Raw genomic sequence first — 12318 nt, 5'->3', positions numbered from 1 at the left:
ATACAAGCTCATAATACAAGCCAGGGGCCTCGAGGACTCGAATACAAGTGCTCAATCATAGACGAGTCAGCGGAAGCAACAATATCTGAGTACAGACATAAGTTAAACAAGTTTGCCTTAAGAAGGCTAGCACAAACTGGGATACAGATCGAAAGAGGCGTAGGCCTCCTGCCTGGGATCCTCCTAAACTACTCCTGGTTGTCGTCAGCAGCCTGCACATAGTAGTAGGCACCTCCGGTGTAGTAAGAGTCGTCGTCGACGGTGGCGTCTCGCTCCTGGGCTCCAGCATCTGGTTGCGACAACCAGGTAGAAGGGAAAGGGGGAAAAGAGGGAGAAAAGCAATCGTGAGTACTCGTCCAAAGTACTCGCAAGCAAGGATCTACACTACATATGCATGGGTATATGTGTAAAGGGCCATATCGGTGGACTGAACTGCAGAATGCTAGAATAAGGGGGGATAGCTAATCCTGTCGAAGACTACGCTTCTGGCCACCTCCATCTTGCAGCATGTAGAAGAGAGTAGATGGTAAGTTCACCAAGTAGCATCGCATAGCATAATCCTACCCGGCGTTCCCCTCCTTGTTGCCCTGTTAGAGAGCGATCACCGGGTTGTATCTGGCACTTGGAAGGGTGTGTTTTATTAAGTATCCAGTTCCAGTTGTCATAAGGTCAAGGTACAACTCCGGGTCATCCTTTTACCGAGGGACACGACTATTCGAATAGATAAACTTCCCTGCAGGGGTGCACCACATAACCCAACACGCTTGATCCCATTTGGCCGGACACCCTTTCCTGGGTCATGCCCGGCCTCAGAAGATCAACACGTCACAGCCCCACCAAGGCACAACAGAGCGGTCAGCACGCCGGTCTAAATCCTATGGCGCAGGGGTCTGGGACCATCGCCCATTGCACACCTGCACGTTGCGAATGCGGCCGGAAGCGGACCTAGCCTAGCAGGCGTTCCAGTCCAATCCGCGCGCGCCGCTCAGTCGCTGACGTCATGAAGGCTTCGGCTGATACCACGACGTCGAGTGCCCATAACTGTCCCCGCGTAGTTGGTTAGTGCGTATAGGCCAAATGGCCAGACTCAGATCAAATACCAAGATCTCGTTAAGCGTGTTAAGTATCTGCGAACGCCAACCAGGGCCAGGCCCACCTCTCTCCTAGGTGGTCTCAACCTGCCCTGTCGCTCCCCCACAAAGTAACAGTCGGGGGCCGTCGGGAACCCAGGCCCACCTCTACCGGGATGGAGCCACCTGCCCCTTCAGCCCCCATCTCCGAACAGTATCATAAGTAATGTGACAGTATAAAGTATATAGCATATGCCCGTGATCACCTCCCGAAGTGATCACGGCCCAGTAGTATAGCATGGCAGACGGACAAGAGTGTAGGGCCACTAATGAAACTCTAGCATCCTATACTAAGCATTAGGATAGCAGGTAAAGGTATCAACAATTGTAGCAACAATGACAGGCTATGCAGCAGAATAGGCTTAACCGAAAGCAGTAACATGCTACGCTACTCTAATGCAAGCAGTATAGAGAAGGAATAGGCGATATCTGGTGATCAAGGGGGGGCTTGCGTGATTGCTCTGGCAAGAAGGAGGGGTCGTCAACACCGTAGTCGATCGGGGTACCAGCAGCAGCATCAGTCTCGTAGTCTACCAGAGAGAAGAGGGGGAAGAAACAATGAATACAATGCAAACAGATGCATATCGATGCATGACATAACAAGTAGCGGTGCCCAGTGTGCCCTAATGCGGTAGGAGGTGATACTGGTGAAGGGGGAAAACATCCGGGAAAGTATTCCCGGTGTTTCACGTTTTCGGACAGATGAACCAGAGGGGGAAAGTTGCCTGTTTGCTATGCTAGGGATGTGTGGCGGGCGAACGGGCTGCGTATTCGGATTCGTCTCGTCGTTCTGAGCAACTTTCATGTAGAAAGTATTTCGATTCGAGTTATGGTTTATTTTATATTAATTTTAAAAGATTTAAAACATTTTTAGGATTTATCTAATTAATTTAATTCAACATTATCCAGAACAGTACATGCTGACGTCATCATGATGTCAGCAGTCAACAGAGGTATTGACTGGGTCGCTGACGTGTGGGTCCTAGATGTCATTGATAGATTAGGCTAAACTATAAGTTTAATTAAGTTAACTAACTAATTAGTTAGTTAAATAGGTAATTAATTAAGTTAATTAATTAGTTAATTAATATTTTTATTTCATATTCTTCTTTTCTATTTTTTTAACATTCTTGGGGGGGGGGGCTGGGCCCCACGTGTCATTCACCAAGGGGACCGATGCGGGTTAGCGGGCGCTAGGTGCGGGCATAGCCCGAACGGGCGTGTGCCCGAGAGGGCGCGAGGCGCGCACGATGCACGCAAGCGCCGGCGGTGGGGCGCCGGCGACTGGCCCCGGGCGAGGCCAGCAGGCGCATGGGCGGCCGGTGCAGGCCGCGGGGCGCGCGTGGCCAACGGCCAGCGGCGATGCCAGGAGAGGGGCGAGGCCATGGCCGAGGTGGCCGGGGCAGGGGAGGCGATGGGAGCCGGAGCGCGGGCGAGCAGAGGCGGACGGGGCGTGCGCGGCGGCAGTGGAGGCGGGGCACCGGCGAACTACAACTCTGATGTAGACGGCGTCTACGGGGCGAGCACGAGGTAGAAGAGTGGGGAGAGGAAGATATGCTCACATTGCGCCTGCAGATGGGCAAAGTGAGCGCGAGGACGGGTTGTCAGAGTCGAATTCAAGGACGAAGTCGTCGGCGTCCGAGGAGGAAGAAGCCGGCGGAGAGGGTGATGCAGAGGCGGTGAGCTTGAGGCCGGGGTCGGGGAAGGCAGAGCAGAGCACATAGGAGCTCGTGGGCATGCTCCTAGGCGATGGCGAGGCTGTGGGGCGCGCGGGTGACGGCGCCCATGGCGACGGCGTTGATGGGGCGATGAGGCCTGGGGAGGCCGGCGGGGATGAGGCGAGGCGACGGGGCGGCGCAGGTGGGGGTCCGCGAGTGCCTGGCAACGGCGGAGCGTCGGGGAAGGCAGAGGGCGCCGGGCGCTGAGGTGGTGTCCCCGATCCAGAAGGGGATTGGGGAGTGGGGAGGGAGCGAGGGGAGTGGGGAATCGGGGAGGGAGAAGTGGGAGGGGTTAGGGTTTCGGTCGGGTGGACTGGGGTTAAGTGGTGGGGGTTGTGGGCCGGCCCGTTCGGGCGGCACAGGCCAGCTGGGCCATGAGGCCCAGCGGGGGGGGGGGGGTCTGTTGTTCCTTTTTTTATTCTTTTCTGCTTTATTTTAGTTACATTTTATTTTAGTTTTAGTAGAAATTATCACTAACACCTAACTTGGTACCTTTAATTAAACTACTGCCACATCAATTCTCATCCCAATTAAAATAGTTTAATATTTTATAAAATTCAAAAGGCATTTATTTTATTATTTAACCCATAGTTTTAATTATTTTGAACACTTAAACATTTATTAAATTTAGGTTTCTCCACCACAATTACCCACGCATTATCTGGCACCTTTAGAACATAAAAGTTTTATGTTTGAAAACTTTTACTATTTGACTTAAATTCAAAGTTGAATTTGGATCGGTTCTGAACTAACGCGAGATTAACAACAGTAACCGAGATGACGTGGCATCGTTAACATGGGATTACTGTAGCTTAATTATCCGGGCGTCACAATTCTCCTCCACTACAAGAAATCTCTTCCCGAGATTTAAGGGGTGTGTAAGGGGGAGAGATCTGGTTACGAAATTCTAACGAAACTTCTCGATCTTGGTTGTTCTTTTCGAAGCGGTCGATCCATTACATTGATGTCTTCATTTCTCTGCTTCAGGTCATCGTGATGAAGTAGGCATCCTTTCTTCAGGTTCTTCATCGTACTTACGAAAGGGTACGAAGGGAAAACTCTATAAGGACGGATTCTAACAAGATCAAGCATCAGACAGTTAACTCAGGGGAAGAAGCATAAGTATCACTCGAATTGTAACTTAAGAAGATATCGAGAGCAAAGTAAGAAGGTACCATGATAAGTTTCAAATGGATAGGCAATTGTTCGATGCCTAATCAGAAGGTGAAAGGGTTCCAGAGCAACGAGAATAAGTATTGTGTCTGATACCAGAATAGATTACTAGGGAGGTGGCCCCGTGAATTACATACGAAGTCAAGCACGAGGAATAACTTTGGAGACAGGGATATACAGAAGAGTCAGGTTTCGATCCTGTGGAACCGTGGGTTATGGGCCCACCATGGGAGTTACCGGTAGGAAGGGCGGTGGTATTTTGCACAGTCATGATAACAAGGCATGTTAGAGGATAGCCTGCCAGTGATGTTGGCTACATCATCGGTACCAAGGGCGAGGGACGAAGAGAACCCTTTTCCTGCTCCTTGAACGAGGCGGACCGTTAGGCAAAGTTCTCGTCCAACGGTGGATACCGGAATGTCATCAACAATAGTAACAGGTTCTTACTGACAGAGTTGTACACCGAGGTGCTTACAAAAGCAGTGACTTATTACTACTTAGATCATATAAATCACCAGAAAGGTTAAACAAAACAATGCAAAGGAAAAGGTGATCATCAGATTAAATAGAACAATGGAAAGGAAAATGCGTTTAAACACATTATTCAGGGGTATATCCTTCCCAAGGACAAACAGAGCATGATATCCACGACATGATATAATGTGGAAAACCATTTAGGAAAGGGGGGAGAAATTTCATGACATTACCCATACAACGGTGTTTGGATAATTTGATAAAGAAAATTCAGCATGGTGCTTCAGATGTTCTTATTGAAAATCGGAGTACCACATACATGCTTCGAGATAGCATTGACATGATCTTCAGGCAAAGGTCAGACTCTAGATACACAAAGGACTTATTAGGAACAACTTATAGAATAAGTCTTACAATTTCCTCATGGAAGAATGGTTAACCTTGCTAAAGAGGAAACTATAATAATAGGTCCTCCGGCCAGGTGTGCTAGGCATGACATCACCTTAATGGGCCATATAACAACAAAATGTTATAACTCTTGGGAATATGATCCAACCATCATATCTGACCAAGATTCAGATCTGATTGGTGTCAGGATACCTCAGACTCAGGATGCTTGAAAAGAAAAGGTGCAACACCAATTGACGAATTGACGTTGCAAGATTCTCGGGAAATGGCGTCTAGAAGCAAGGCTCTGAAACAAGGGTTCATCATTAAACCAAGGAGAGGATGATGAGGTGGCTGATGGGCTAAGGACAATTCATCGAGATTCCCAAAAGATGGATTTCCACAATTATGTGAACAAGGAGATAACATTCGTCAGATCAAATGATATAAGGATGTATGCTCGAGGAAAATATACATAATCAAACATTGGTTGAAATGTGCGCCCAAAATATGGGCTGGGTTGCACGATCAATGTTTAGACTGGTGATTCAATAACCGATAGGCTAAGAATGAACTATCGATCATTAATTTCAAAGCAATAGGGTTGCTAGAAGAGCAGAATCCAAACAGCACCGTGCACTTGTTGGTACCCCGGTTAGAACCAACACGGGGACCAACAAAGAATGATGATGGGCAGAAGCATCACTATACCAAGAGTTCTTAAGAGGTGGAGCAATCTGAAGAGATTCCTAACATAAAAGATGGTAATACTCCAAGGTAAAGAAGAACTAAGGCTGGATAGCAAGGATCTCAAGGTACAACACAAAACACGAACAAGTTTGTGTTGAACGAAAGGCAATAAAGTGGTCAATGATAACACAAATCATCGAGGGCAAGGGTGGTATTTCTCATCATGAATTCAAGTGCTATCCTGGAAGAGCTCAGAATGCCGATGATGATCACGACACATTTGTCGAGAGATTTCATTAAGATGTAATCGATTGGCAATGACATCAAGTCAAAGGAATGATGAAGCGAAAGGATATTGGAACCACGGGTATGACACAAATTCGAAATCAAGCTTGCTGCTCAAGGTGAAATGGTATTATGGGGAAGATCAACGTAAGCTTTGCTCACCGTCGAAAGTTGTGCTCTGGGAAGAAGGACCGGGTGACACAGTTTAAAATTTAGCACGATAATGATATAGCCAATCAGGCTAGGAATGACGTGTTTGGGTACAAACTCGTAAGTAAAGAAGATTACTAAAGTTGTTGAACCGTAGTGCGGACTCGGTTCAGTTATCGGTGTCTTTGAGTGTTTAATAACTGAGAGCCCGTGAAAAATTGGAATCAGTGAGAATGTAGTACTTAATGAAGAACTCATAAGAAGTTATGATGTTTTGTGTTTATCTCGAGATACCAGGGGGTAATACTCGACGATAGATTAAAGGAAAGGTTGGACAGGTGCAATGATCTGCAGAGGACAAGTGGTTTAACTTGTCTGAGAAATTGAATCAAGGGGAACGGTATGGTCAGATCCACATTTGTAAATGATCAAAGCACGGATACAAGAACTTATAACAAGGGGGTAACTATTTTACGAGAAGCTTCCATGGTAAGATTTACATCGTGTCCATGGGCATGAACACAAAGTTCAAGGTCGATTCTCACTTCTTTAATGCATAACCTTTCATTCACTTCTCGCCTTCAACGAAGTTGTGTGTTGAAATTTTATCTGACATAACACCAGTAGAGTATGACCCGTAGTAGTTTCCGGGTTCACAGAGATTAGAGAAGGCATATGTCCAACCCATCGGGGCCTCTTAGGAACATATACCACAAACTTCGAGAGTAATTATCACTAGCTCGAAAGCATAGCATGGTTGAGAAAGTAGAGGATACCATTTTGCAAAGACATTATGTATCCTAGGAAAGGCTCACAAGGTTATTGAATATGAAGGACATTGTCGGATAAAATCCAACAAAAGATCTGGTGGTCCACGAAAGGATCTGATGTGAGTATCAGCACACAACCAGAGGAAGAATCAATGCAAAGACATCTGATTATAGAAACAAATGAATAACTTAGAGCTCAGTTGTAAAGGAATTATGATTTACAAATCGAAGGATCAGAAGTAGACGCTCTGATCAAGGATGGATAAGTTCAATAGACTTAGGGGCACAATCGACGACAATTTGATTCGCGAGAACCAGCTCATGTTTAAAATGACGTCTGAGTCGGAAGGATGAATTCTAGGATTTGTTTGAGGATTGCGAGCATTCGCAACAAATTGAATTAACGGACTCAAAATGATAATGACAATGGATGTCAACAAGATTACTAGACTTAAGATTAATCATAATGCAAGTAAGCAAGAATATCAAGAGAAAAAAGGCTCCTGAGGATTTTCGAAAGATCGAATGGTATTTTGAACACTTTGTGAAATACTTGAATCAACTGGGGATGAGTGGATACTCGGTAAGTGCGAGAATTATCTGTAGAGGTATTTAGGTGCAAAGAACAGCAAGGCAGTAAGCTCAAAGGATTCTCGGAACAACAGAGAGAATTTTGGGGTATCTTGTAATAACAAGATCAGCTGGGAAACATTGTATGAATGGCGAGTATACGTGGTTATCCATAGGAGTTTATCGATGGAAGGGAATTGCAAAAGCGATGAACAGAAGTTCTTGGGTTAACAGCGGAGAGTGTCTTCAGGGTCTTCACGTGCAGCAGAAGATCATCAGTAATAAGGGGCTCTCCGGGTGAAAGTGATAACGAGATCCTAATGTTAGATTTAGCAAAATTCATTTAACCCGAATAGGAGAGAGATCAGAGTCCCAGACTAAAAGTCGAGGAGTAAAAGATCCTAGTACCACCCAATGGCGACGTGGGCCTGTAAGACACACAACCATGTTAGTAAAAACTTTTCCAATGACTAGACTCGATTTCGGCCAAGGAGTTGGAAAGGGGGATTCCTACAGGCAGTCGGCTCTAATACCAACTTGTGACGCCCCCGATTCAAGATCAGGGACTCACGGGAAGATATCACAACACAACTCTAAAACATAAATAAGTCATACAAGCATCATAATACAAGCCAGGGGCCTCGAGGGCTCGAATACAAGTGCTCGATCATAGACGAGTCAGCGGAAGCAACAATATCTGAGTACAGACATAAGTTAAACAAGTTTTCCTTAAGAAGGCTAGCACAAACTGGGATACAGATTGAAAGAGGCGCATGCCTCCTGCCTGGGATCCTCCTAAACTACTCCTGGTCGTCGTCAGCGGCCTGCACGTAGTAGTAGGCACCTCCGGTGTAGTAAGAGTCATCGTCGACGGTGGCGTCTGGCTCCTGGGCTCCAGCATCTGGTTGCGACAACCAGGTAGAAGGGAAAGGGGGAAAAGAGGGAGAAAAGCAACCGTGAGTACTCATCCAAAGTACTCGCAAGCAAGGATCTACACTACATATGCATGGGTATATGTGTAAAGGGCCATATCGGTGGACTGAATTGCAGAATGCCAGAATAAGGGGGGGATAGCTAATCCTGTCGAAGACTACGCTTCTGGCCACCTCCATCTTGCAGCATGTAGAAGAGAGTAGATGGTAAGTTCACCAAGTACCATCGCATAGCATAATCCTACCCGGCGATCCCCTCCTCGTCGCCCTGTTAGAGAGCGATCATCGGGTTGTGTCTGGCACTTGGAAGGGTGTGTTTTATTAAGTATCCAGTTCTAGTTGTCATAAGGTCAAGGTACAACTCCGGGTCATCCTTTTACCGAGGGACACGTCTATTCGAATAGATAAACTTCCCTGCAGGGGTGCACCACATAACCCAACACGCTTGATCCCATTTGGCCGGACACACTTTCCTGGGTCATGCCCGGCCTCGGAAGATCAACACGTCGCAGCCCCACCTAGGCACAACAGAGCGGTCAGCACGCCGGTCTAAATCCTATGGCGCAGGGGTCTGGGCCCATCGCCCATTGCACACCTGCACGTTGCGAACGCGGCCGGAAGCAGACCTAGCCTAGCAGGCATTCCAGTCCAATCCGGCGCGCACCGCTTAGTCACTGACGTCACGAAGGCTTCGGCTGATACCATGACGTCGAGTGCCCATAACTGTCCCCGCGTAGTTGGTTAGTGCGTATAGGCCAAATGGCCAGACTCAGATCAAATACCAAGATCTCGTTAAGCATGTTAAGTATCCGCGTACGCCAACCAGGGCCAGGCCCACCTCTCTCCTAGGTGGTCTCAACCTGCCCTGTCGCTCCGCCACAAAGTAACAGTCGGGGGCTGTCGGGAACCCAGGCCCACCTCTACCGGGATGGAGCCACCTGCCCCTTCAGCCCCCATCTCCGAACAGTATCATAAGTAATGTGACAGTATAAAGTATATAGCATATGCCCGTGATCACCTCCCGAAGTGATCACGGCCCAGTAGTATAGCATGGCAGACGGACAAGAGTGTAGGGCCACTGATGGAACTCTAGCATCCTATACTAAGCATTAGGATAGCAGGTAAAGGTATCAACAATTGTAGCAACAATGACAGGCTATGCAGCAGAATAGGCTTAACCGAAAGCAGTAACATGCTATGCTACTCTAATGCAAGCAGTATAGAGAAGGAATAGGCGATATCTGGTGATCAAGGGGGGGCTTGCCTGATTTCTCTGGCAAGAAGGAAGGGTCGTCAACACCGTAGTCGATCGGGGTACCAGCAGCAGCGTCAGTCTCGTAGTCTACCGGAGAGAAGAGGGGGAAGAAACAATGAATACAATGCAAACAGATGCATATCGATGCATGACATAACAAGTAGCGGTGCCAAGTGTGCCCTAATGCGGTAGGAGGTGATACCGACGAAGGGGAAAACATCCGGGAAAGTATTCCCGGTGTTTCGCGTTTTTGGACAGATGAACCAGAGGTGGAAAGTTGCGTGTTTACTATGCTAGGATTGTGTGGCGGGCGAACGGGCTGCGTATTCGGATTCGTCTCGTCGTTCTGAGCAACTTTCATGTAGAAAGTATTTCGACCCGAGTTACGGTTTATTTTATATTAATTTTAAAAGATTTAAAACATTTTTAGGATTTATCTAATTAATTTAATTCAACATTATCCAGATCAATACATGTTGACGTCATCATGATGTCAGCACGACGTCAGCAGTCGACAGAGGTGTTGACTGGGTCGCTGACGTGTGGGTCCCAGATGTCATTGATAGATTAGGCTAAACTATAAGTTTAATTAAGTTAACTAACTAATTAGTTAGTTAACCAGGTAATTAATTAAGTTAATTAATTAATTAATTAATATTTTTATTTCATATTCTTCTTTTCTATTTTTTTTAATGTTCTGGGGGGCTGGGCCCCACGTGTCATTCGCCAAGGGGACCGATGCGGGTTAGCGGGCGCTGGGTGTGGGCATAGCCCGAACGGGCGTGTGCCCGAGAGGGCGCGAGGCGCGCACGATGCACGCAAGCGCAGGCGGTGGGGCGCGGGCGACTGGCCCCGGGCGAGGCCAGCAGGCGCACGGGCGGCCGGTGTAGGCCGCGGGGCGCGCGCGGCCAACGGCCAGCGGCGACGCCAGGAGAGGGGCGAGGCCATGGCCGAGGTGGCCAGGGCAGGGAGGCGATGGGAGCCGGAGCGCGGGCGAGTAGAGGCGGACGGGGCGTGCGCGGCGGCAGTGGAGGCGGGGCACCGACGAACTACAACTACGATGTAGACGGCGTCTACGGGGCGAGCACGAGGTAGAAGAGAGGGGAGAGGAAGATATGCTCATAGTGCGCCTGCAGATGAGCAAAGTGAGTGCGAGGACGGCTTGTCAGAGTCGAATTCAAGGATGAAGTCGTCGGCGTCCGAGGAGGAAGAAGCCGGCGGAGAGGGTGATGCAGAGGCGGTGAGCTTGAGGCCGGGGTCGGGGAAGGCAGAGCAGAGCACATAGGAGCTCGTGGGCATGCTCCTAGGCGATGGTGAGGCCGTGGGGCGCGCGGGTGACGGCGCCCATGGCGACGGCGTCGATGGGGCGACGAGGCCTGGGGAGGCCGGCGGGGATGAGGCGAGGCGACGGGGCGGCGCAGGTGGGGGTCCGCGAGTGCCTGGCAACGGCGGAGCGCCGGGGAAGGCAGAGGGCGCCGGGCGCTGAGGTGGTTGCCCCGATCCAGAAGGGGATCGGGGAGTGGGGAGGGAGCGAGGGGAGGGGAGAATCGGGGAGGGAGAAGTGGGAGGGGTTAGGGTTTCGGTCGGGTGGACGGGGGCTAAGTAGTGGGGGTTGTGGGCCGGCCCGTTCGGGCGGCACAGGCCAGCTGGGCCATGAGGCCCAGCGGGGGGGTCTGTTGTTCCTTTTTTTATTCTTTTCTGCTTTATTTTAGTTACATTTTATTTTAGTTTTAGTAGAAATTATCACTAACACCTAACTTGGTACCTTTAATTAAACTACTGCCACATCAATTCTCATCCCAATTAAAATAGTTCAATATTTTATAAAATTCAAAAGGCATTTATTTTATTATTTCACCCACAGTTTTAATTATTTTGAACACTTAAACATTTTATTAAATTTAGGTTTCTCCACCACAATTACCCACGCATTTTCTGGCACCTTTAGAACATAAAAGTTTTATGTTTGAAAACTTTTACTATTTGACTTAAATTCAAAGTTGAATTTGGATCGGTTCTGAACTAACTGTAGATTAACAACAGTAATCGAGATGACGTGGCATCGTTAACGTGGGATTACTGTAGCTTAATTATCCGGGCGTCACAACGCACATTTCCAAAAAAATTGTCAAGAAAAGATGGACAATGCATGCCAAGCCAGCGTTCCCTTCTTCGAGGACTGCGAATACTCATGTATAGTCTGATCACATGAATAAGTATCATCAACTACGCAACATGGCTAGTGACGCTTTATTCATAGCCGCAGCTAGCGATTCACAGTCAGAACAGGTGATGGAGCTCCTCCGGAGTATATTGGTTGATGGAGAAAAAACTGATTTGGATGAAGGCCATAAATTGTTTGTTCCTTTGCCGGCATACTTCTCTGCTGCTCGCGAATGCTGCACTGATGACGTGGAAAATCCAATCAAAATAGTTCCAAAAGGGAGACCAACTACCGAAGAATCGAACAAGAGGATTAAATCCAGGCGCGAGCGGATGAGAGGGTAAAAAAGCAACGAAGTTAGTGCACATGTTTATCTCATTGTTCATTTCCATACATGCTTACAATGTTAATATGTTCTCTCTTTTTCATCAATTTACTCAGGAACAAATCGGGGAAATCAAAGGTCACGAGGAGGAAGAAGCGAAAAGAGAAAGACTCAGAGACAGAAGAAGACACAGATTCAGATACAGAAGAAGAGGAAGATTCAAAAAAAGCAACGAAGTTAGTGCACATGTTAATCTCATTGTTCATTTCCATACATGCTTACAGTGTTAATATGT

Source organism: Aegilops tauschii, chromosome 6 (assembly GCF_002575655.3).
Source record: "Aegilops tauschii subsp. strangulata cultivar AL8/78 chromosome 6, Aet v6.0, whole genome shotgun sequence".
Classification (NCBI taxonomy): Eukaryota; Viridiplantae; Streptophyta; class Magnoliopsida; order Poales; family Poaceae; genus Aegilops; species Aegilops tauschii.
The sequence above is the reverse complement of the archived record's forward strand: the minus strand, read 5'-3'. Positions refer to the sequence as shown.